The 24829-nt window shown below is 41.9% G+C and overlaps 1 protein-coding gene across 6 annotated transcripts in view; it reads right to left on the bottom strand.

Annotated features, from left to right (window-relative positions):
• The window catches only part of gas7b (growth arrest-specific 7b), a 418502-nt gene that overhangs the window by 147659 nt on the left and 246014 nt on the right, over window positions 1–24829 (bottom strand). The gene's annotated exons all lie outside the window — the stretch shown is intronic.

The following is a 24829-nucleotide window of genomic DNA, read 5'->3' as shown; positions in this document are numbered from 1 at the left end:
ACACGTATAAATATAAGTATGTGTCTGCAGAGCTCGCTCTCCTAGTGGGCAGAGTGCAAACTGAAGGCTGCAGCGTATCACAGAAACACAGAATGGTTATAGTACAGCAGGCTATTCAGCCCATCATGTCAGTACTGGCTCTCTGAAGGAGCAATTCACCTAGTGCCACTCCTCTGCCTTCTCTCAGTAGCCCTGTCCATTCTTCCTTTTCAGATAATAATCCAATTTCCTCTAGAATACCTCGATTGAACCTGCCTCCACCACACTTTCAGGCTGGGCGTTCCAGATCCTAAACACTCACTGTGTGAAAATGTTTCCTTCATGTCGCCATCGCTTCTTTTGCCAATTACCTTAAATCTGTGCCGTCTGGTTCTCATGAATGGGAACAATTTTTCCCTATCTACTCTGTTCCCTATCTACTCCCTCATGATTTTGAATACCTCCATCACACCGAATATAAACCTCGACAGCCACGTATCTCACTTGAGGTATCATTCGCAGACCACTGCTAACATCCTGGGGTCGCTAAAAAAGTTGCACAGCAGGACAGCACTGTACAAAATAATTCAAAAGACCAACAAATTACACACCTTCAGTTTGAAAAAAGAAATCACTTGGCGCTGTCAGCTAGACACACCATCATCTCAAAAAAGATTAGGACAATTATTCTTAGTTAACATATTTGTAAGGCCTCTGATGATGCCTCCCCCATATCTCAACAGCATCAGTCTGCAATTGCTTCCTCACATAGCTTCTGAAGTGCAAACATTGTAATAATAGGATGCCCCCAGTGATGGTTAAGAGTAGAATTTCTTAAGATATGCCTGACACAATAAATTACGTTATAAAGGGCAGGCAAAACCTTTGAAAATGTTTGAGGATAGACATCCTTACAAAAAAGGAAATACCTTAAAGAAATAGCTGAGACAATTGCAGAGAACAGGCCTCCCCGAGGATGATGAAAAGAGTGTGGGAGGCGGACGAGGCATTTTGACCTCACCACCTTCCACAGTTCAAGAATGAAAAAGTTCCAAGAGGGAAAGAAGGCTTTCTGACCCATTATACTCAATTGGTTTTGAAGGGATTTTGGTTTAATTTATATCATGGCATTCAGGTCAAATTCATCTTACAAATGCTAATTCCCAGTGAAACCCAACTTGTTCATAATGTTACAAACGCAAAATGCTGCAGCTGTTGGAAATCTGAAATAAAAACAGAAAAAGTGCTGAAATACTCAGTAGATTTGGCAGCATCTATGGAGAGAGAAACAGAGTTAACGTTTTGAGTCAAAGATGACGAAAAAGAGTTACCTCTGCCTTGGCAATGTTCAAAGACTCTGCTTCCACCGACTCTTGAGGAAGAGAGTTCCAAAGACTCACGAACCTCACAGAAATTTTTTTTTTTTCCTTCTCTCGGTCTTAAATGTGTGACCCCTTTTATTTTTAAACAGTGACCCTGAGTTCCAGATTCTCCCACAAGGGGAAACATCTTCTCTACATCCACCCTGTCAAGACCCCTCAGGATCTTATATGTTTCAATCAAGTCACCTCTTACTCTTCTAAACTCCAGCAGACACAAGCCTAGCATGTCCAACCTTTCCTCATAAGACAACCCACCATTCCTGGTATTAGTCTAGTACACCTTCTCTGAACTGCTTCCAACGCATTTACATCCTTCCTTAAATAAGGAAACCAATACTGTACAATACCCCAGATGCTATCACACTAATGCCCTGTATAACTGAAGCATAACTTCCCTACTGTTGTATTCAATTCCCCTCACAATAAATAATAACATTCTATTAGCTTTCCTAATTATTTACTGTACCCACATGTTAGCCTTTTGTGATTCATGCACGAGGATACCCAGATTCCTCTGAATCTCAGAGCTTTGCAATCGCTCACCATTTAGATAATATGCTTCATTTTTATTCTTCCTTCCAAAATGGACAATTTCATATTTTCACATATTATACCACATTTGCCAGCTCCTTGCCCACTCACTATATCCTTTTGTAGGCTCCTTATGCCATCTTCACATCTCACTTTCCTGCCTATCTTTGTGTCATCAGCAAATTTAGCACCAGACTTTTGGTCCCTTCATCCAAGTCATTTATATAAATCGTAAGAAGTTGAGGTCCCAGCACTGATCCCTATGGCGCACCACTCGTTACATCTTGCCAACCAGGAAAAGACCCATTAATGCCTACTCTCTGTTTCACCCTACCTTGGTTGGGGAGTCTAGAACCAGGGGCCACGGTTTCAGGATACGGAGCAGGCCATTTAGGGCTGAGATAAGGAAAGATTTATTCACTCAAAGGGTGGTCAACCTGTGGAATTCTCTACCACAGAAGGCTGTGGAGACCGGGTCACTGGGTATATTCAAGAAAGAAATTGATAAATTTTTGGATATAAGGGGCATCAAGGGGTATAGAGAGAAAGCGGAACTATGGCATTGAGATAGAGGATTAGCCATGATCATATTGAATGGAGGAGCAAGCTCGTAGGGCCGAATGGCCTACTCCTGCTCCTAGTTTCTATGGTTCTATGTTTCCTGTTAGCTAGCCAAACTTCTATCCATGCCAATATGTTACCCCCTATGTCATGGGCTTTTATTTTCTGCAATAACCTTTGATGTGGCACTTTATCAAATGCCTTCTGGAAATCTAAGTATAGTACAATCATCAATTCCTCTACAGCATATATTACTTCTTCAACGAACTCCAATAAATTGCTTAAACATGCTTTCTCTTTCACAAAACCATGTTAACTCTGCCTTTCCAAGTGCCCTGCTATAACTTCTGTAATAATAGCTTCTAATATTTTCCCTATGACAGATGTTAAGCTAACTGGCCTGTAGTTTCCTGCTTTCTAGCTCCCTCCTTTTATGAATAAAGGAGTTATATTTGCTATTTTCCAATCCGATGGAACCTTCCCCGAGTCTAGGGAATTTTGGAAAATTAAAATCAATGCATCAACTATCTCACTAGCCACCTCTTTTAAGACCTCAGGATGAAGTCCATCAGGACCCGGGCACTTGTCAGTCTGCTGCTCCAACAATTTACTCAGTACCATTTCCCTGATGACTGTAATTTTCTTCAGTTCCTCCGTCCCTTCCATTTCCTGACTTACAGCCATTTCTGGGACATTACTTGCATCATCTATAATGAAAACTAATGCAAAATACCTGTTCAATTCATCTGCCATCTATTTTCCATTATTAATTCCCCAGTCCCGCTTTTTACAGGATCAAGGCTCCCTTTGTTAAGTCTTTTCTTTTTTAAAATATCTATAGAAACTCTTTGTGTCTTTATATTTCTTAACTAGCTTTCTCTCATACTCTAATTTTTCTTTCCTTACCAATCTTGTGGTCATTCTTTGCTGATATTCTGTCCAATCTTCTGACCTGCCAGTCATCTTTGCACAATTATATGCTTTTTTTTTCCAAGTCTGATACTGTCTTTAACTTGTTTTAGTTAACCATGGATGGTGCGTTCTCCCCTTGAAATTTTGTTTGATATTCTGTCCAATCTTCTGACCTGCCACTCAACTTTGCACAATTATATGCTTTTTTTTTTCAAGTCTGATATTGTCTGTAACTGTTTTAGTTAACACTGGATGGTGCGTTCTCCCCTTGAAATTTTGTTTGATATTCTGTCCAATCTTCTGACCTGCCACTCATCGTTGCACAATTATATGCTTTTTTTTTCCAAGTCTGATACTGTCTTTAACTGTTTTAGTTAACACTGGATAGTGCGTTCTCCCCTTGAAATTTTTCTTTCTCATTGGAATGTACCTATTCTGTGTATTCTGAAATATCCCCTTAAATGTCTGCCACTGCATCTCTATTGACCTGTCCCTTAGCCTAATTTTCCAGTTCACTTTAGCCAGCTCTGCTTTCACACCCTCATAATTGCTCTTATTCAAGTTTAAAATACTAGTCTTAGACCTACTCTTCTCTCCCTCAAACGGAATGTAAAATTCAATCACATTATGATCACTGCTACCTAGGGGCACCTTCACTATGAGGTCATGAATTAATCCTGTCTCGTTGCCCAATACCAGGTCCAGTATAGCCTGCTTTCCGGTTGGCGCCAGAACGTGCTGTTCTAAGAAACTATCCCGCAAACACCCTATGAATTCCTCACCTAGGCTACCTTTGCCCACCTGTATCTATATATAGATTAAAAATCCCCCATGATTATCGCCGTGCCTTTCTGACAAGCTCCCATTATTTCTTCTTTTATGCCCCGTCCTACCACATGGTTACTGATGGAGGCTGAGCCCAGGGGGGCTGTACACCAGTCCCACAAGTGACATCTTGCCTTTATCATTTTTCATCTCTACCCAAACCACTTCTACATCCTGGTTTCCTGAACTTTCACGCTGCTTTATTGTGCCAATACCATCATTAATTGACAGTTACTCCTCCACGTTTTCTTAGCTTTCTGTCCTTTCTAATTATCATGAACCCTTCAATGTTCAGATCCAAATCTAAGTATCCTGCAACCACATCTCTGTAATGGCTATCAGATTGTACTTATTTATTTCCATCTGCGCTATCAGTTAATCTGTTTTGTTTCAAATCCTACATGATACAGAACCTTTAGTTTTGTCCGTTTAATATTTTTATAACCTTTAGCCTTATCACCCAATTTACTCTTAGATTTGTACTCTCTGTCCCTTCCTGTCATAGTCTGTTTATCATTTCCAACAATAATACCTTTCCCTCGTGCCTTGTCTCTATTCTTCAATTTACCACATCTTCCCAAATTTGATCCCTTGGCCCCCCACCATATAGTTCAAAACCCTTTCTACTTCCCTAGTTATGCAGCTCACTAGAACACCAGTCCCAGCACAGTTCAGGTGTAGACCGTTCCAATGATATAACCCCCAATTTCCCCAGCTGTGGTGCCAGTGCCCCACGAACTGGAACCCACTTCCCCCACATCAGTCTTTGAGCCACGAGTTTCTCTCTCTACTTTTACATACCCTACGCCAATTTGCATGTGGCTCAGATAATAATATGCCCTTTGAGGTTCTGCTTTGTAATTTAGTGCCTAGCTTCTCATACTCTCCATGCAGAGCCTCTTTCATAGTTCTACCTATGTTGCTCATTCCTACATGGACTATGACGACTGGATCCTCCCCCTCCCACTGTAAGCTTCACCAAGGCTCCTTAGAAAGCACCTTCCAAACCCACGACCACTACTATCTAGAAGGACTAGGGCAGCAGATGGATGGGAACACCACCACCTGGAAGTTCCCCTCCAAGTCACTCACCATTCTGATTTGGAAATATATCACCATTCCTTCACTGCCGCTGGGTCAAAATTCTGGAACTCCCTTCCTAACAGCACTGTGGGTATACCTACACCACATGGGCTGCAGTGGTTCAGGAAGGCAACTCGCCACCACCTTCTCAAGGGCAACTGGGGATGGGCAATAAATGCTGGCCCAGCCAGCGAAGCCCACATCCTGTGAATGAATAATAATAAAAAAAGTTCCTCTCCAGCCCTGAGCACCGGGCAGGCAGCACTGCCATCTGGAATTTCACTCTTTACTGCAGAGAACAGTGGCAATCCCCCTCACTAAACTGTCCCCTGCTATCACTACATTCCTTTTGCTCCCCCCACTTGAATGGCTTCCTGTACCATGGCACCATGGCCAATTAGCTCTTCCACCCTGCAGCCCCCATTCCCATCCAAACAAGCTGAGAGAACCTGAAACCTATTGGACAATTTAAGAGGCCCATACTCCTGCACATCTGCCCTCTGGGTCCCCTTTATTTGCCTCACTCACAGTCACACTCTCCTGCCCCTGACCACTGAACAAATCAGAAGGCCCTATCCTAAGAGGTGTGACTGCCTCCTGGTACAAAGCATTCAGGTAGCTTTCCCCCTCCCTGATGTGTCACAGTATCTGCAGCTTGGCCTCCGGCTCAATGACTCTGAGCTGAAGCTCCTTGAGCCACAAACACTTACCACAGACAAGTTTGCCCTGGATCACATTGGCATCCAGGAGCTCCCACATGCTGCAGCCATAACACATCACCTGCCCTGCCATCCTTTATGTATTTTAATTAACTAAATTATATTATTAAATTATTTATTTTCCTTTTTATATATTTTAGTAAGCTTACTGGCTTATTAAGCATACTTTATGCTATTTTAAAACTTAGCAATAGCATAGACTTTCACCACTTACCAGATACTCACCAAACAGCTAGCTTCTTTCCGTGTAGTAGAGCAAGAACCAATTCCTACAAGGTGCAAAAGTTAGAAAAAACAAAAAGAAAGGAACACTTCCTTCCCCTCCTCAACTAACACCCCCACTCACCAAACTCCCAGGTATACACTCAGTTCGTGCACTCGTTTACAAAGCTGCACTGAAGACCCCTGAATTTGTAGTAAACTGAACTCCAGCTACAGAAACCAGATTAAACCATTTAGCTAATTAACTACTCTGCTACTCTCAGTAGAGTGTGTTTACCCTGCCTAAGGCTGGAAGAAACTTACTCTTATTTACACAGTACTTCCAGTTGCTGCTAATTACAGACAAGACCAGAATTTTCAAGAACAAAATTAACATTTTAACACTTTAAGGAAGCTTCCACAGCCAGCTGTAAGCCCCTGGGTGGTGGTTAGGGGGAGAAAGGCGAAAGAGTCTCTGCCGATCTATCCAAAACGCACAAAATTGGGGACTGGGGGCAAAGGTCAGCCTTTGTTTCTCTATCTCTGTTGGAGAGGTGCTGTAACAGTGAAAGCACAAAGCTTATTTCGTTCTGTGCAGATAAAGGCAAGCTGAGACATTTCAGCCTGAAGTGTGGACATGTATTGCCTGCAATGGAACAGCCTGCGCTAATTCACAGACTATAATCTTGTAAATGAATTTACCCTTGGCTGGCAGAGTTGCAATCTTGTTACCTTGAGTTGTACAATAAGCGGTAAACAATTGAGCGAATCTTGCTGTGAAAAATGTATTCTGTTCATGCATGTACTTCATGTAAAATGAACCTATTTGTTGGTAGACAACGAGCCTCATCTCACAAGGGTAATCTTCAATCCTTACATAAAGGCAGCACGGCATAAACATGAGCTCATCCAAAATTCTACTGCCTATGTCCTAATTTGCACCAAGTCCTGTTCACCCATCATCCCTGCTCGCTGACCCACATTGACTCTTGGTCCGAAAGTACCTCACTTTTAAAATTCTCATGCTTGTTTTCAAATCCCTCCATGGTCTCACCCCTCCCTATCTCTGTAACCTCCACCAACCCTACAGCCCTCAAAGATAAATACACATCTTCGATTCTGGCCTCTTGTGAATCCTTAATTTTAATCACTCCACCACTGGTGGCTGTGCCTTCAGCTGCTTTGGCCCTTAGCTCTGGAATTCCCTCCCTAAACTTCTCTGCCACTCTTCCGTCTCTCCTCTTTTTGGACGCTCCTTCAAGTCCTCCTCTTTCACGAAGTTGTTGTCAGCTGTCCCAATATCCTCTTAGTAGCTCAGTGTCAAATTTGTTTCATACCATCCCTATGAAGTGTCTTGACATTTTTAAGGTGTTATATAAATTCAAGTTAATGTTGCTGTAGTCTCCAATACATACAATGAAAGATCTATTGTGATAACCCTAAGATTACGTTATTGTCTTAAGTAGATATCAGGCAGTAAATGTGCTCACCAGACCTTAAGGAATGCAAGTTCTGCTTGCAGGAGTGACCAATCATGCTGAGCCAAGATTATGTACTGTAGATCAATGAATGAGTAACACGGAACCACATTAAATTACAAAAAGGCTTACTTCATGCACTGAAGACTTGGACAGCTGGAGATGTAAAGCCTGGCCCATTGGGGTGAATGAGGGAGTTGGTAAACAGCAGGTGTTTGGCAGAAGGTCTGTACGTCTCCAAAAAAAAATGTTCAAACTAATATTGTGGGCAAACTTGCACAGGGAAGGTTTTTCACAATACAGGATGCATCTGCACGGGTGCTGGAAATTTATAGGAATATTGATTGGGAAATTCTAAACAAGGATCGAAACGAAAGGAATAAATGTTGGTCTGGTGATTAAGAAGATAAGCGTGTAGCAGAGAAGGTGAAGTAAAATGGAGCTCAAGGCGGGTTAGGACAAGAATAACTGTCTAAGATTGATCAGGTAGACAACTGACATCCACACTACTCGTTCCCTATCCTGTTATCAGCCATCATGATGTGAGAATACATAATAGCAGAAAAACAGTGGTTATGTTTTTGTGGAATGCAAGAGATATAAGTGACCCATGTTTGCCTTTCTGTTCGATCCGCAGTGCATCTGTTTTTTTATGTTACAACTTTTTTCCATATTATTAGTTAAAATGGTCTCTAGATCTATAAAAACAAACAAACCTTTCTGGATACACATGGTTGTCATCTTCTCCTGCATGTGTGGATGTATCACAGCCAAATGTTCAGCACCAGTAATATATTCAAACAAGGACTCAGCATTTTCTACTGCGAAACATAGAATAATGGAACAGAACCGTGGGCTGGATTCACAATAGTTGGCCCAATGGGGTCTCATCTACCTGTGGGAAAACTGGTGGGGAACTCCCATCAGTTCCATGGAGTGATGGTGGGGAGGGGGGAACGATATTAAGTATCCTTCAGGGACTTAAGTGGCCACCATCAGGCCTTCTCTGCAATTCAGGATCATGGTGGCAGAAGTCCCGCCCACTGAGAGCTGCCAGCCAATCAGAGACTAGCAGCTCTCCACTGCTCATTAGTGCCACCAGGAGGATGGCAGCTGCTGGGAATACATCCAGCACAGAGGCCCAGGACTGCCAAGGGACCCCAGGCCAAAGGTGCCTGAAGGCAGGCTGGGGGACACAGGGGGCATGTCCAGGAGAGTACGAGGCAAGGGCAGGGAAGTGGCTTTCAGTGGCCCTCCCCACTTGCTGCTGCCCGTTCCCTTGAGCAGGCACCAGCCCCACAACCCTAGCTCTGAGATATCAGTGCTCCTCTCATTTTGGCCTCTTGAGCATCCCTGATTTTAACTGCTCCATCATTGGTAGTTGTCCTTCAGATGCCTGGGCCCTCATCTAAACCTCTCCACCTCTCTACCTTGCTTTCCTCCTTTAAAACAATCCTGTAAACTTACCCTTTTGACCAAGCTCTTGTTCATGTGCCCTAATATCAGTTTATGTGGCTTGGTGCCATACCTTTTTTTTATATAATGCCCCTGTGCAGTGCCTTGGGATATGTTTTATTATGTTAAAGGTGTTATACAAATACAAGTTGTTATTGAACAATAAGATTCTTGAAAGTGAAAGAACAGAAATGCCTAGGAATGCAGGTAGAACTGGATAGTGCACTGGCCATCTAACCTCTGGGGCTGCATGGGGTTCAGATCCAATCCAGAACCACTATTTCAACCAATTTCACAGAGAATATCTGACTAGTGACAGGACAAGACAGGTTAGCAGCTAGAAATGAGAACTGTGCTCAAGTCCCCTGGATACCATGAGAAATGCCACAAGAAATTAGCTGGCCCCATAAAATGTTATTTTTCCAACTTTGTAATTGGCCTATATATTAATTGCTCGTGCCTCTCTCCCTACCTGGTTCCTGGGCTTACACTCACAATCCTGCAACACTTGCACTTCAACAATATGTCACCATATTTAAAGAATTCCTACAACTCTAACCAGTTTCCCTTATTCATTTTCCAAACAGATCCACAAGGATTCAACTGCAAATCACAAATAGGCCAACCGGCATTCAAAAACAGTGAATCCTCCGAGATCCTTAAACACTCAAATTCAAAACTTAAATTGAAAATATGATGCAAGCTCATGCATAATAAATTAACACTAGATAACATAAAATATTTACTTACAATAACTTCAAAAAGAATAAAATCCTCACTGTTTGGTTTACTATATCACAAGGGCAACATACATATTTCTTCAAGTGCCCTAATGTGAGCTTTACTCTTTTAGTTCTGGTCCACAACAGCAGGGTAGTTTTCCTCTGGTTGGGTAAAGTTCATACACATGATTTTGATCTTTCTGATACAGATTTTTCATAAACAGCAAAGAGTTCTTTTTTCCTAATATGTTAACACTGCTTCAGTATGTATAGGCTCAGCACGATCCATCCCTCCACAAGCCATCTGGTTGTAATTGGTTAGGTCATCATGAACAGGGATTATACATGGGCGTATAACTCATCACAATGGACATGGGCAGGATTTGGCCTGCAGGTTCCTGATCCTCCCTGTCAGAGGAAAATGGGGATCAGAAGCCTGGAGAAACAGTCAAGCACCTGTGATTTTCCCCGAATTGGCCAATTAACATTGAGAGGGCAGGCTCACTGTCCAATTAAAGATGGAGCCCAATCTCGAAGCTGGAGGGCTAATAGGAGGACAGCAGCAAATTGCCAGGGCAGGTAAGTGAGAAAGGGGGCACACCAAGATGGCGGCAATCTCTCTCCAACATTTTCAAAGTTAAAGCAAGAAAAAAGGTCTTTGTAATTTTCACAAAAACTTTTTCACACAGCGAGTAGTTAGGGTTTGGAATGCAATACCTGGAAGTGTGGTGGAGGCAGGTTCAATTGCGGCATTTAAGAGAGCATTGGATGATTATTTAAACAGAAACAATGTGCAGGGTTACGGGGAAAAGGCAGGAGATTGGCACTAAATTGAAATGCTCAGAGAGCCAGTGCAGACGCGATGGACCAAATGTCCTCCTTCTACACCGTAAAAATTCTGCGATTCTGCAGCTGGGCCACCATTGTGTAGAGGAACCTCTTCCATAGGGCAGCCTGCAACTCCAGCTGAACCCAGACAGGCAGGGCGGGCTGGTCAGCCTGCCTGGAGGGCTGGGAAATCCCAGTCACCCTCAGACGATAGGTCTCAATAGGCCTTTAATTAACTAGATTGGCTACCCACTGCAGGTAGCCCTGCCGCCACCCATCCCAGCTCCGGGAAAGTGGCAGGAAAAGGGAGCCAGGGAACCAGACAGCAGCACTATTTTTACTGCCCGCTTCTGTGTCCACCTCTGGCAGGGCTTAAAAACCCTGTCCTTTTTTTTTATTGCCTCCTTTCTAACCCACCTAAAGCGATCATTGCAATTTTGGTGATTATTTTTATATAATCTAATTCAAGGGAAAAATGCATTAACTAAATCTCATAACATTACCTCAAGAATAACCACAACAACAACTTTGCCTTTCTATAACACTTCAACATTGTAAAATATCCACAAGTGCTTAAAATAGCTTTCTGTGCGCTTGCTTAAAGTGCTTAGGGGAAGAATAAATGGATTTAGCTTAATATTACTGAAATAGCCTGAAGGCATTTTTAAACAGTTGAATTGCTTGACTACTGCCTTAAAGCAATGAGCCATGGGAGAAAAAGTTTCAAGATTACAAATCTGACATTTAAATAAGAGGCTAACTCTCAATCAAATTTAATGCAATTCTCTTAAATTTTCCGTTAGACAGACTTGCATCATGTCAGTGTGGCTCATCAATGCTACAGTCTGTTAGAAATGGGTGTCACATTTCATTGCTGACTATGTGTCCCTCTCATGACTGGTCCAATTAAAATCTGACGCTGTTGGAGGAAGTTGCATTAACTGAATCCATCTGGTTGTCTTCACAGATTGTGTTCCAAGTATATCCCTGGTCAAAAGTCTCATGGAAACATTGATGAGTGTGGATAACACACCCTTTCTATCTCATTGTTTAGGCATCTTTCTCCACGGCAACCATAGCCCACAGGCCACAATCCATCTGAAGCAAACTCAGTAAAAGTATTACCATAAACACAGGGAAAAAGAAAACAGCTTCACAAGCACAGATCTATCATTCCCAATGACATTAGGAGAATTGAGATCATATTATAAATTATCTGCCCATGGGAAAATGGATGTATTTGCAACACATTGACAAATGCTGTTGGTTCAATAATAAGTGGGAAGACTTCAGAAGAAAAGTACCCGAGAAAATTATTAAACTGTGGTGTAGAAGAGACTTAATTTGTCAGCAGAATCAATGTGACAGATGATGGATCTGGGCTGGTGATTTGTGCATTACTGGAATGTTGAAAGGCAAGGCTTTTGACCAATTCTGTAGCAACATGACCATCCCATGTTTATAAAGTACAGACAGGCAAAGCATCTGCCCTTGCAGAACAGGCCCTGAATTGTTATATTGCTGTTCTCCATTACATTCTATGGAAAACGGATCATTTAATGTCATTTTATATTATGCACCGATGAAGAAAAGATTGGACATTTTGCAAAAAAAGTCTGCAAATTTTAACTCTTAGACTTCAGACAATCCAAACCCAATGTGTAGTTTTTTTGAAAAAAAAATTCAAGTTTACGTAGCATGAGGCTGAATAATGTACTAATGTGAAAACAATAGTGGCGAAGGGTTACTAAAGTCAAAATGTACAGCATACGTTCAATAGGATGATGCCAGTGATTGGAAACTATCTTTCTGGGGAGAGAGACTTAAGGTGCTGAGACTAATTCCACTGGAACACAAAAGACTTGCATTTATATACGCCTTTCACATCCACTGGACAAGGCAAAGCTCTTGCACAGCCAACAAACCACTCTTTGAAGTCAGAGATGTGGCAGCCAATATGCACAGCAAGCTCCCAAATGAACAATGAACAAAAAATCTGGTTTCGCTGATTTTGCTTGGGGGATAGCTATTGGCCGGGACACTGGGGATAAGTCCCCTGCTCTCCTTCAAAATAGTGCCAAGGGGCCCTTTTACATCCACCCTCGGGCCTCGGTTTAACGTCTCATCTGAAAGACGCCTCCGATGGTACAGCAACCCGTCACCGCTACATTGGAATGTCAGCCTTGATTTTTGTGCCCAAGCCCTGGAGTGGAACTTGAACCTTGTGATGTAGAGGCAAGTGTGCTACCAACTGAGCCATGGCGGAACAGTAAAGGGAAGAGGAAATTTGAAGGAGATTTTTAAAATTATATGGGGTTTTTGCAGAATGAAAGAATCAGCAATGAGGGGGCCATTAATTTAAAATTATTCCCAAGAGAGGGAGGAGTTAGGAGTAATTTCTCTACATAGAAGATAGCTGGAGCACGCAGTACTTCAGTTGTGGAATAGGCCATTGCATTGCTCAAATTGGATATGTGTTTAAAGCAGAGGTATGGGGATAGCAGGATGAGCAAAAGGATTAGTTTTTTTGGATTTCTCTGGCAGAGAGATGGCAAAGACATGAAGAAAGGGCCAAATGTTTTCCACAGTTTCTATGGGTTGACTGGGATAAATACAGGAAGGTACAGAAACACACGGAAATGGCGGTTGAAGTGTCAATGAGAAATTCAGAAGAACATAGCTGTAAATGCAAAACATATTCAAAATGAATTCTATTATTACCTGAAGGGTGAAAGAGCAGTCAAAGAAGAAATGAGAACCATAAAAGATACAAATGGGGTTGACACAGAGGATAAGCACAAGGAAGTAATGTACAAATTAGATCATCTTTCAGGCAAAAAGTTAGTGCTGTAGGGCCCAATATGCTGTTTGTGTACTCATTCCAGCCCAGCTATGCACCACACGCCATATTGGTTAGGGTGCCCTGTCATGCACCTGCCTGGAACATGAGCTATCTGTACAAATCAAGGGCTATCTGCCATCTGTACAAATTGAAGGCTTAACGTCTATTTGAGGCCCCTTCCGGAAACTGGACGGTGCCTGAGCACAGCATGTATGCTGCAGTCTGGTGCAGAACAGCCAAAGAAGCAGTCCTTAAAGGTTATTCTGAAGACTGTCAACAAAAAGATGAGGTTTAAAAAAAAAGTGAAGCAGACCGAAGATTACTCAGTGGTGTAACCTGAACTGACAATTGAGGACATGGCATAATTCGATTTCTTGTGTGCACATTGTTAATTGAGAAGCAATTGGGGTCAGAGGGTGTAGTTATATGCCAATTACATCAGGAAACTGGAGCCAAACAAAGTTCTCTCTGCACTTATTCCCTAGGCACTTACTTCAGATCACATTAGGTCTGTTTGTATAATGTTCATTCTCTTGCTACACTGGCCTAAATGAAGGGTGGTGTGTTGTGAATACAAAATGAATGTGAATAAATGAAGTCCTAAATGCAGAGTGACACAATGTAGGAAATAGATTTGGATTTATATACCTTTCAGGTATAGTAGTTCAAAAACTCATTGTGTAAATCTACTCTGGTGGACTGCAGGGTACTAAATGCCCTTGAGTATCAGCAAATTACTGCCCTTGAGTATCAGCAAATTAATTTTGATTGACATTGTCTGACACAGCAGGCTGCCCTCGCAAGAGAAAGACCAACTATAAATGCTGGGAATGTACAGTAGGGTGGAAATCAATGGCCGCTAAGTGTTGTCCTTCGTCTTTACCTCACCAGCAACTGTCTCAATCCAGTTCTCGGGCCAATAGAAAGTGGTCCGTTTCCACCGATACATGATCCACTAAAAGTTGGCCCTCAGCCACCTTCAAAAGCTTTCCTGCCTTCAACAGTACACTTAAGTATAAAATGTCATCAAACTGCTCCTTTGAACCACAGGAACATGAAATGGATTTGATTTGAGCTTGGACCAATTTTCAATGTCGGCGGTCAGATTTAGGTGAATTTGTAGCACAAGCCAACATAGTAAATTTACTGTCGCATATGCCAGTAAGGATTAAACAGTCAATTAGTACACTTCTAATTGACAGCAGAGTCTTGATCCACATTGTAACCAAAACCATTCATTCCGTCCGTGATATAATCAATATTATTGAACCTACGCACTCCAAGACTGTGGCCAAATGGTGAATCGTTCTGTGTCTGAGGTATGGATTCGAAAAAATGTTTTTTTTTAAACTGTACGTGGGAGATTAATTATGACCAGGCCTCTAACTTATGGTAACTGACCAAGTCCCAAAGCTCCAAGGTGATTTACGGTGCCCTAACATTTTCCAGGCTGAGATCAGCGAACCCAACACAAACATAGACTTCAGTGAAGGACCTGTCTCTCGATCTGCATGTCTCTGACCCACACTGGGTTTGAAATTTACTGATTGAACCAGAGTTTAAAATTAACAAGATCTGGAAATATGCAAATCATTTTTTAAAAATGATTTTGTACATTTTTGTCCACATTGATCAGGTCAGTTTTAAACCAAATTTAAATATTATAGGATTATCCTTCGTGTAAAAATTGAGAGATAGGCTACAAATTAAATGCCCAACACCAATTTAACCTTTGACTACCCAAGGTGGCCAACACTTAAACCATTCTTCCTGTATGAAAGCAGGTTAATCCTAATCCAAATATGACCTTTCTAGATATGATCTTTCTTTAAAACTAGCCTTGAATAGACAAAATAAAAAGTATGGATCAATTCACAAAAAAGGCCATCTCTACAATGCAACTGTTAATTTGGATTATTTGCATTTGAAGCACTTTGAAATTCATGATGAGAAAGAAAGAATTTGCATTTATGACACGTCTTTCATGAGCTTGCCATGTCCCAAAGTACTTTAGAGCTAATTAAATATCTTTGAAGCATATTCACTGCTACAGTGTAGGAAATGTAATATGATATTAATGGTCTAGAATTTGTTGCAGCAAGGCATCCCACAGCATGCCCTGTTAGGCACACTTGCCCCTGCACCATTTTGCACATTTTTGCCCACAGTATTAATGGAATTGTGAGTTGATAATGGCACAGCAAGGACAACAGGGCATCTGGGACCTTGGTGAACAATGCAGCAAGCAGTCCACCATCACTTAGATTAAAGAGCTGATAAATAAACAAAGCAAAAATTAAGAAGGTGAGTGAATTCAATGTCAAATTGGGTATAGAAAGAAAAAAAGAAAGATAAAATTGAGGGGGGCAGAAATGGCATTCTTTTAAAAATTGACATTTTTAAAACCTCCAACAATTCACAACTGATGGAATGAGTCACCACACTTTGAATTGTTCACTCTCTGGGCAAGAAAAATCAATTTCCAGCCATTAACAACTGTCACCTTGTTAAAAGTGTACTCGCACTAGTAGTTCAAAAGCAAAATACAGCCACATGCTGGTAACCTGAAAAGGAAGCAAAAAAGTGTGGGAAACACTCAGCAGGTCAGTGGCTCATCTGCGGAGAGAGAAACAGAGTTAGTGCTTCAAGTCAATGACCAAGAGTTCTCTTAACTCTGTTTCTCTCCACAGGTGCTGCCTGCACTGCTAATTACAAGACTTAACTTTCTATGGTGAGTTTAATGGACATTTAATGTGCAAATGCAGCAACTTAATGAAAATCACAGGAGGTTAAGGTGAAATTCTGTTTTGTGAAACCGACGTCAGAACAGCGCAAACTTGCCAGCAACTCCTGGCATTATCACAACTCACAGGGTATCTCTTCTTCACCAGAAGATGATGGCTGATTTGCACATTAATAATGCCACTTGTCATTCGTACTTATTTTTTTCAGCAAATTCTGGGCCAGTACTAGTCTAGTGTTTAACTACTCTGGAATGATGCAGAGAGCCTATCATAAGACCTATTCTTTGAAATCTTAGTCCTTAACAGGCCTCTTTTCAAAATAAGATGGATTTTTGATGGGGGAAAATATCCTTGTAATGAAAACAAAGAATTAACCTTGGTATTACCAGCTGAACTTTAGGGTAAGGGGTGAAACATAAATATCTCTGGTGTGGGGTGCTTAATTCCATATGTTCTAATTCAATGCAAAGATCCAGAGCCAACAAGAGAGAATTATCCCTTGTGTTTTACAAATCATTTCATCTAGGAAATGTAAGATATTTTACAAACTTCTAACTTATTGATGCAAAACTGAATTCAAGAAATCTCATAATTTGCCAGCAGGCATCAGAAAATGATCAGGAAGCCTACTAGGTTGTCACAGAAAATGAAAACCGGTCCTTCCAAGAGAACAAGCCACTCCTTCCTGGTCTGGCTTATGTGTAACTCCAATCTTGCACCATGTGATTGTCTCTTGGTGCTTGTAGGGCAAATGGAATGGGCAATAAATACTGCCTTGCCAGTACCACCCATATCCTAAGAACAAATCTTTTTAAAATGCCAAGTTTAAATAGGAAATGTTATGCTGTGGCAGTAATAATGCGTTGCACAATAGACAGCATTCTGTTCACTTCTTTCATGTCTCTATTTTTCTGTTCCTCCTTCTTTCCTTTCATGGGACCTAATCTCTACTTTGATCAATTAGGGCATGGATTTTTGAATGGCAATCCCAGGATAATCCATTTGATCTAATTTATATATTTTTTTTGTTTGTTCACTTACCAGTGCACATGTACTAGGGTGGATACAGAGAGAGCTTTTCCTCTTGTGGGGTAGAACACAAATAGCGGTCATTAATATAAGACAATCATCAAGAAATCCACTGTGGAGTTCAGAAGAAGCTTTTTCACCCAAAGAGTGATGAGAATGTGGAACTCACTACCACAGGGTGTGGTTGAAGTGAATAGTATAGGTGTATTAAAGGGGAAGCTAGACAAGCATATAAGGGGGAAGGAATAGAGGGTTAGATTTAGATGAGGAAAAATATAAAGGGGTTTGAGTGGAGCATAAACACAGGCCTAGACTGCTTGGGCCGAATGGCCTGCTACTATGCCATATATCCTATGTACACATATCTAAATAAATATCTTTGCAGTGACAGCACTGTGTCCCTTTGAGGAGCTGTAATTGTCTTGCAGACATAAAGTGCAGGTGGCCTCCAGGAGAGCTTTCACAATTGCAGAGATTCTCCCCACACAGAAAAGTTGGGAAACCAGTACAGTACCAGTTAGAAATGTAAGCACACATGTTTACAATTTACTTTGCTTAGTTCAAAATGAGTGGATAGCAAGTTACAAAGTGATTTATTTTCAGACAGTCCATAGTAATTTCTCAGGTTAACAGAAATTTACAACAGAACTGCTATTCGAAACTTGGCACTTTGACTCATATAAGCATGTGTCTGGGGTGGTTGAACCAGAGAACAAAGTACCGCAGCTGGATGCATCATCATTATCCTTGCTTACAATCAATCATTGTTTTTTATTCCTTCCTTTATTTCCGTTCCTAAGGTAGAGAGTGCCGAGTTCAAATCTCTTTCATTTTACTCATGAGAAAACTGATTTTGGCTGAAGATGGAAGAGGTACAAAGACCAAGGAGTGCAAGAGAAAAGTCATCAAATAAGACAAAGTTCAGTAAAACAAAGTAGTAGGATCCACAGTGACAATTTCACAATCCAATGCTCAAGATAGGCAATTTGTAAATCAGCTTGTGACTGGATTTAGCCAACAGAGCATCTGGTGACCATGAAGTGCTTTGTATGGTTGATATTCAAAATGAATAAAGCGTTTGCTATCCCATTAGTAAACATGATCCATTTAAACCCTCCGAAGTCGAAGGTATAGTTCCACAGGTGTGTCTGTTGAGTCATTCGGAGTCCAGATATTGAGGGTTAACAGAATCAGTGCAGTTAATGTTTTTGCATGAAGATAATTAATTTTCTTTCTTCACTGGTCTCTGCTGAAGGCTGTGACTCAAGCTGGTATATGGTTGTAAGTTCTTATTCCATGGGCAAAGGTAGTGCCTGTGTACCTTCTTCATACATAAACCTGAGCAATGGATGTCGGTAAGCTAAGTGACCTCGAGGGAACGATCTTGTCCCCATCAGCTGTTCACACATTTGAACATTCAGCAGAGAACTGCTTAGTAACATTTTGAAAGAAAAAGAGATACTTACATTTTCTTGACCACTGGATATTTCAAAGCACTTTACAGCCAATAAAATACTTTTTGAAGTTAGTCACTTTTGTAATGTAGGAAAAGCAGCAGCTAATTTGTGCTCAGAAAACTCCCACAGTGATGTGATAGTAACCAGATAACCTTTTTTTCATGATGTTGGTTAAAGTTTAAATATTGGCGAGAATACCAGGGATAACTCCCATGCTCTTCTTCGAAAAAATGCCATGGGATTTTTTTACAACCACCCAAACAGGCTCGGTTTAACATTTCATCCTAAAGGCAGCGCCTCAGGTATTGCAGTGCTCCCTCAGCACTGCACTGGAGTGTCAGCCTTGATTTTTGTGCTCAGGCCTTGGTGTGCAACTTGAACCCAGAACCTTGTGATTCAGATTTAAGCGGGCTACAAGCTAAGCAATGGCTGACTACCTAAGGGCAGGAACCGTGACTATTTCTTTGAAATTCTCTCTTGGGTTAGGAACATTAAGGTCCACTACAAATGTCCCATAAACCACCCTGTGAACTTGGTTAACTCAGCACAGTACAGAAACTTCCTGATGGCGCATTTGGCAAAGGCAGCACATGGCTGGGCAAGACTTGACCATCTTTTTAAGTTCCACCCATGTCAGAGTTTGGAGTTGGGTTGTTTGTCATTGTTGGAGAGTGCACATGTGATGGGCGTTTTTTTTTATTCGTTCATGGGTTGTGGCCATTGTTGGCCAGGCCAGCACTTATTGCCCATCCCGAATTGCCCTTGTTCAGAGTTTTAAGAATCAACCACATTGCTGTGAGTCTGGAGTCACATGTAGGCCAGGCCAGGTAAGGACGGCAGATTTCCTTCCCTAAAGGACATTAGTGAACCAGGTGGGTTTTTACAACAATTGACAATGGTTTTGTGGTATTCATCAGACTTTTAATTCCAGACTTTTATTGAATTCAAATTTCATATCTGCCGTGGTGGGATTCAAACCCAGGTCCACAGAGAATTACACTGGGTCTGTGGAATACTAGGTCCAGTGACAATAGTGACAATGCATGAAGAAAGAGTCAAACTTAGCTGGAGTGCCTCCCTCGTGGGCACACAGTCTTGCAACGAAGTGTCAGACAAAGTGTTGGAGGGCACCTTGTGTCTGTGAAACCAACAAACCTCAGTGCCATTAGAATGGGGCAGGGGTGGGAAGCAGGAATAAAAAGTGGGGGTAAAAAAGCTGTTCTCTACACTTACAAAATGTATGAATGTATAAAATTTACATACAAAATGAACAACCTTGCCCTCCTACAGTGCACTCTGCACTCGTGAAAATTATCAGATCGACAATAAAGAAGCAAAATAATATGTTAATTAAACTATAATAAATCAGACCACTGATTGTACTGTTCGGCTCTTCACTTTACCCATTAATTAGAACCAGTACAAATTATGGGAAATTGTAAGTAATATAATCTTCAATAAACAGGATGATTCTGATCCTTGTTTTAATTAATGAACTAGAAGGAATTGCCCGTTTCCCTATCTGTATTTGTCTCCACCTGCCAGTGAATGATCCATGCCACTTAAAGCTATTTTGCAATGTTGGCTTCTTAAGTAAATGTTTCCATCATCCCACTTATGCCTGGCATTGTCACTGTATTCAGTATCTGTAGGGATCTACAAAGCCAAGATATACAATGCAGAATCACTTGCAATGTTCCAGAAAATCTCTTGATATATTTTAGCACAGAGATACTGGGAGATCAGATAGAAAATTCAAATTGAACAGACACGACTGGCTTTGCACATATTCTGGCAGGTTTTTTAAAAATAAAACGCTGGATGGATTTATGTAGCGAAATAATAGGACGTTTGATAGAAAAGTCTTGCCTATATTTAATCTGCAACTCATGAGAGATGCTTGGTGATATATCCTTGTGACATTCTATAACAAAAAGGCACAATACTGAGTTTTCCCCCAACTAAGGTTTCTGTGCTTTCTCAGCTTGATATATACATCTGTATTTATGTAAGTACACCTGGTTCCTAATACCCTGAGCACATTATTCCACCAGAAATGAATGTTTTTACTGTTTATATCATTAAATATTTACTTTTGGTTTAGGCTTTTGCATCTTTAATGCTTTGAGTCAACTCTTAATTAAAGATCTTTCTTCAATAACTGCTCAAGGCAAGAAGCTATGGTTTCTATTCAATTGTTTGCTTGACAGATCATTGACATCAAAGACAGCCAAATTGTCTTCTCGCTTTCTGCAGTGAGTCCTTGGGTGACTGAAGAGACTTGTTTCTGCTGGGAATGTGCTTCTACAGACTGAACAACAGATCCTGGATACATAAGGTTGAAGATCTTGATTCTTCCTTTGGTCAAGATTCCTTCAGTTGCTGTTTGCATTCAACATCAGGAATTTGACAGGCTTTTCATTGTAGGAGATGCTTTCTTGGATTATTTTTTTTTTGCCAAGCTGTCTTTGAACAAGTTGCTCCCACTTAGGGTCACCTATTTCAGAGTTGCTTTTAAGCAGTCTTTATATCTCGTTTGCAGGAAACAAAGGTGATCTTTTAAAGGTGAATTACCACCCTCTGCTCTCATGTCAGTAATGATTATTCTTCCGTAGCTTGTGTGGGTGTTTAAATGCATGCTGCACAGATAATACAAATTGCTGGAACTGGAATAGATTCAATACAATGGGAGGAATTTTACCAGGCCTTTGGAGGCAGGTTTGAAGGCGAGGAAGCGAACAACATTGGAGAAGAATTGCACGGTGCTAGTTCCCCAATGTGTTCCTGCCTCCCCCTGCTTTTTGCAAAGGCAGCTTCCATGCAGTGACAACAAACTGCTCAGCAGAGGCAGCAAGCCAATTACGGGTGTTAAATGGGCAATTAGGAGCAAACTTCCAAGGGCAATGCAATTTCGGTAGCTCCCCACGGGTCCCATGCTGCGTCCAAACCTTGGCTACTCAGAGGCGGTGGCTACACAGCGGGAGATTGGACAGCATGAAAATAAGATGTGTACAACCAGACTCCCTAACGGCACAAACGACAAGCCCGAGGGCATCGGCAGGCAGAGGCTGGCCCATTGCAAAAGCAGCTCCTGGACACTGCTGTCACCGACAGTGCTCCGATTGCAGGGACAGTTGCAGATTTCCTCAGCCTTTTCTCGTGGCCATTTTGCTGCCCCCTCCTTTGAGACTTTTGCCTCAGCAGCACACTGACATTCCAGCGACTGTGAAAGCTGTCAGCCTGATGATAGGCCCTCCCTCCTCCTCAACCTGCCAGCCGTCCCCTAATTGGACAGCAAACTCAGAGATAGCCTGCTAATTGCTTAACCTTCTGGGAAATTGACCAGGAAGGCGCAATGTTCTGACAGCCAGGTTACTGATCCGCAAATGGTCCCAATGGCCAAAAGTATTCTATGTTTGGAAAATTCAGGCCAACAACGCTCATTTCTAAAAGTTGTTTTCCTTCTCTTAATTTATCTCATGTCTATCTGAAGCAACTAATTTCTATTCTAGCTACATCATGCGCTAAAGTTGTCTGGCATAGAGATGAGAGTGCTACCACTGAGCCAAGGCTGACACCAACAGCAGCAATTGTATTGGAGCGGCATGCAAATCAAAACAAGTGGCTGGCACATTTTGTCACCCTAGTTTTCACAATTATTGAAGAGCATACAGATTTGTGAGAATTAGCTGCGGCAATATATAGAATTGACTTCCAAATTCCTGGACTTCTTGGAATATCAAGACTATGCTTTTCTATTGGACGTCCCTGTAAGTCTCAGCTGCTGTGCCTCTGATCTGCTACGCAGCTGGTTAAATGTTAAAATAACTTTGCTTAGCTTACAGCCTACCTACCACCACTATGTTACTTGCTGAACTTTTCACGGGTCCTAATTTCTTTTCAGCTGTAGCTACAGTCTGGCCAGAATTCAATTTTCCCGGGTCAGGGTACAATCCTCTGACACCTCTGGATCTTATGGTGACCTCGAAATTCTGCCAAGAACCTCCAGTAGTGTGTCCTCCAATACTATACCCTTCATCAAATAACTTCTGGCTCACCAACAGCCATCCCATGCTTCCCCCCCCACCACCCACATCTCCCCCCACTCCCACACCCATCTCCAAATCGGCACGTCACTTTGTCGATATTCCACGCTGACTCCATCCTGCCTACAGTATCCCAACATGGGACCTCTGTCTAATTCTAGACTTCCTCCGATTTTATCCCCTCTATTTCCAGTTTATTACCAGGATGTATATATCCTAATCTTGTATGTAACCAGGCCTATGAAACTTGAGTTTTCCCTATCCATTTGCAAGATTGTCACTGCCTTCCTGGACATGAGCCTATCACACTTTTTCTTCACTCCTGCTAGTCCCCATTATTGTGCCCCCTTTCATTTCTCCCCTATCAGGTATTCTGACCTCCCAAGTCTATATCTCAACCCTTCAGCACACCTCAACCTTCTTATTTTCCTGCTGTCACCCAGGCTGGACTCCCTGTCAGACAAGCCTACAGCTTCCCAGTGTTCCAGTCTTAGCATCCTCCAAAGGGCCCATCGATACACTGTCACAGCAGCTACCACAACAACTCCAACCTCCTGTCTTGCCAAACTGCTCACCCCATTTTATCCACTGAGGACTAATCGTTCTTAGCTACCCCTCATGCCAGTCATCACTCCCAGTGCTGACGCTGCGGACTCTACTACTAGCTATCACCGCCCCTCTCCACATCTCCGTTGAGAATGATTATTTACTAGTGAACATGGTCCTTGATATCCGTGAACATATTGTGGATCATTGCATCAACATCATGGTCTTAACAGAAACCTAGATAAGGTGTGGTACCATCTTCGTACTAAATGAATCCTCCCACAACTGGCTATACCTTCCACCTCTTACCCCACAGAAATGAAAGAAGTGTTTGAGCACTGGACAGTGAGAAGGGAGGAGGTAAAAGGACATTTCTTGCACTTACACAGGAAGGTGGTGTTGACGGCCATTGAAGAGAGGACCATGGTGTTAATCACAATAAGTGCTTGTCGTGAAAGAAAGAGTGCAACGCTAGTATTTTACCTCAAGCTGTTTTATCTTCAAGACAGCTCTGCAGTGTAGCAGACTCTCCTAGCCCTTTCCACACTGCAGTGTTACTGCTGTACCCACTTATTGGCGAACCAATGCCCATCGCCTGTTTTAACAAGCAGTTGTCTTCACAATGTACAATGTAATTGCCAGTCAACAAGAAGATTGTTAGTGGACCTTGACAATGTAATTACTGATACATTGACACATGGTATCGCGGAAGGAATAGCCCTGTTGGAATACTGAAAGGGAATGGAGGGAGAGATGTGTTTAATGGGTGGCTCCCGCTGGAAGTGGCAGAAAATGATCCGTTGAATGTAAAGCCTGATGGGACATCAGGCAAAGACAAAGGAACCCTATTGTGGTTCTGGGGTGGGTGGAGTTGAGGGAGGTTGCAGTTTCAGATCAGAAGTGGGGTAGAGACAGTTGTGGGCCTGGTCAACCACAGTGGAGGGAAAATCCTTGGTTGGGAAAACAGGAGACGTCAGAAGCACTGAAATGGAAGGTGGCATTATTATTACAACAGCTGCAACAGAGGTGGAGAAACTGCTGGAATGGAATACAGTTTCAGTGAAGTCAAGATAGCTGTCAGTGGGCTTACAGTGGATAATGGTCGATAAGTTACCCCCAGAAATGGAGGTAGCAAAATCGAGGAAGGGGAGAGATGGCTCGAAAATGGGCCATATGAAGGGTAGAAAATTGGAAGCAATGTTGATCAAATTTTTGTCTGGCAAGAACAGAAAACTACACCGATCTTTGGTCTCATCATTGTTCAAAATAATTTTCTTGGCAGAAAATGGCTGCCACGTTCACATATGCAACAACTGTCACTGGCACCTAGACATAATGAATTGTGTCTGAAGTGCTTCCAGAATCTTGATAATGAGCTACACAAGTAGAAATACGTCTTCCTTTAAAGGCTATACCTAAAGCAGTGATTATTGCTTTCAGGAAAACACTATATACCAAATCTATGAACAAGCGTACAAAGTTTGTGAAT

The sequence above is a fragment of the Cetorhinus maximus genome, chromosome 24, assembly GCF_964194155.1.
Source record: "Cetorhinus maximus chromosome 24, sCetMax3.hap1.1, whole genome shotgun sequence".
Taxonomy (NCBI): Eukaryota; Metazoa; Chordata; class Chondrichthyes; order Lamniformes; family Cetorhinidae; genus Cetorhinus; species Cetorhinus maximus.
This window is presented reverse-complemented; position numbering and strand designations above follow the sequence as displayed.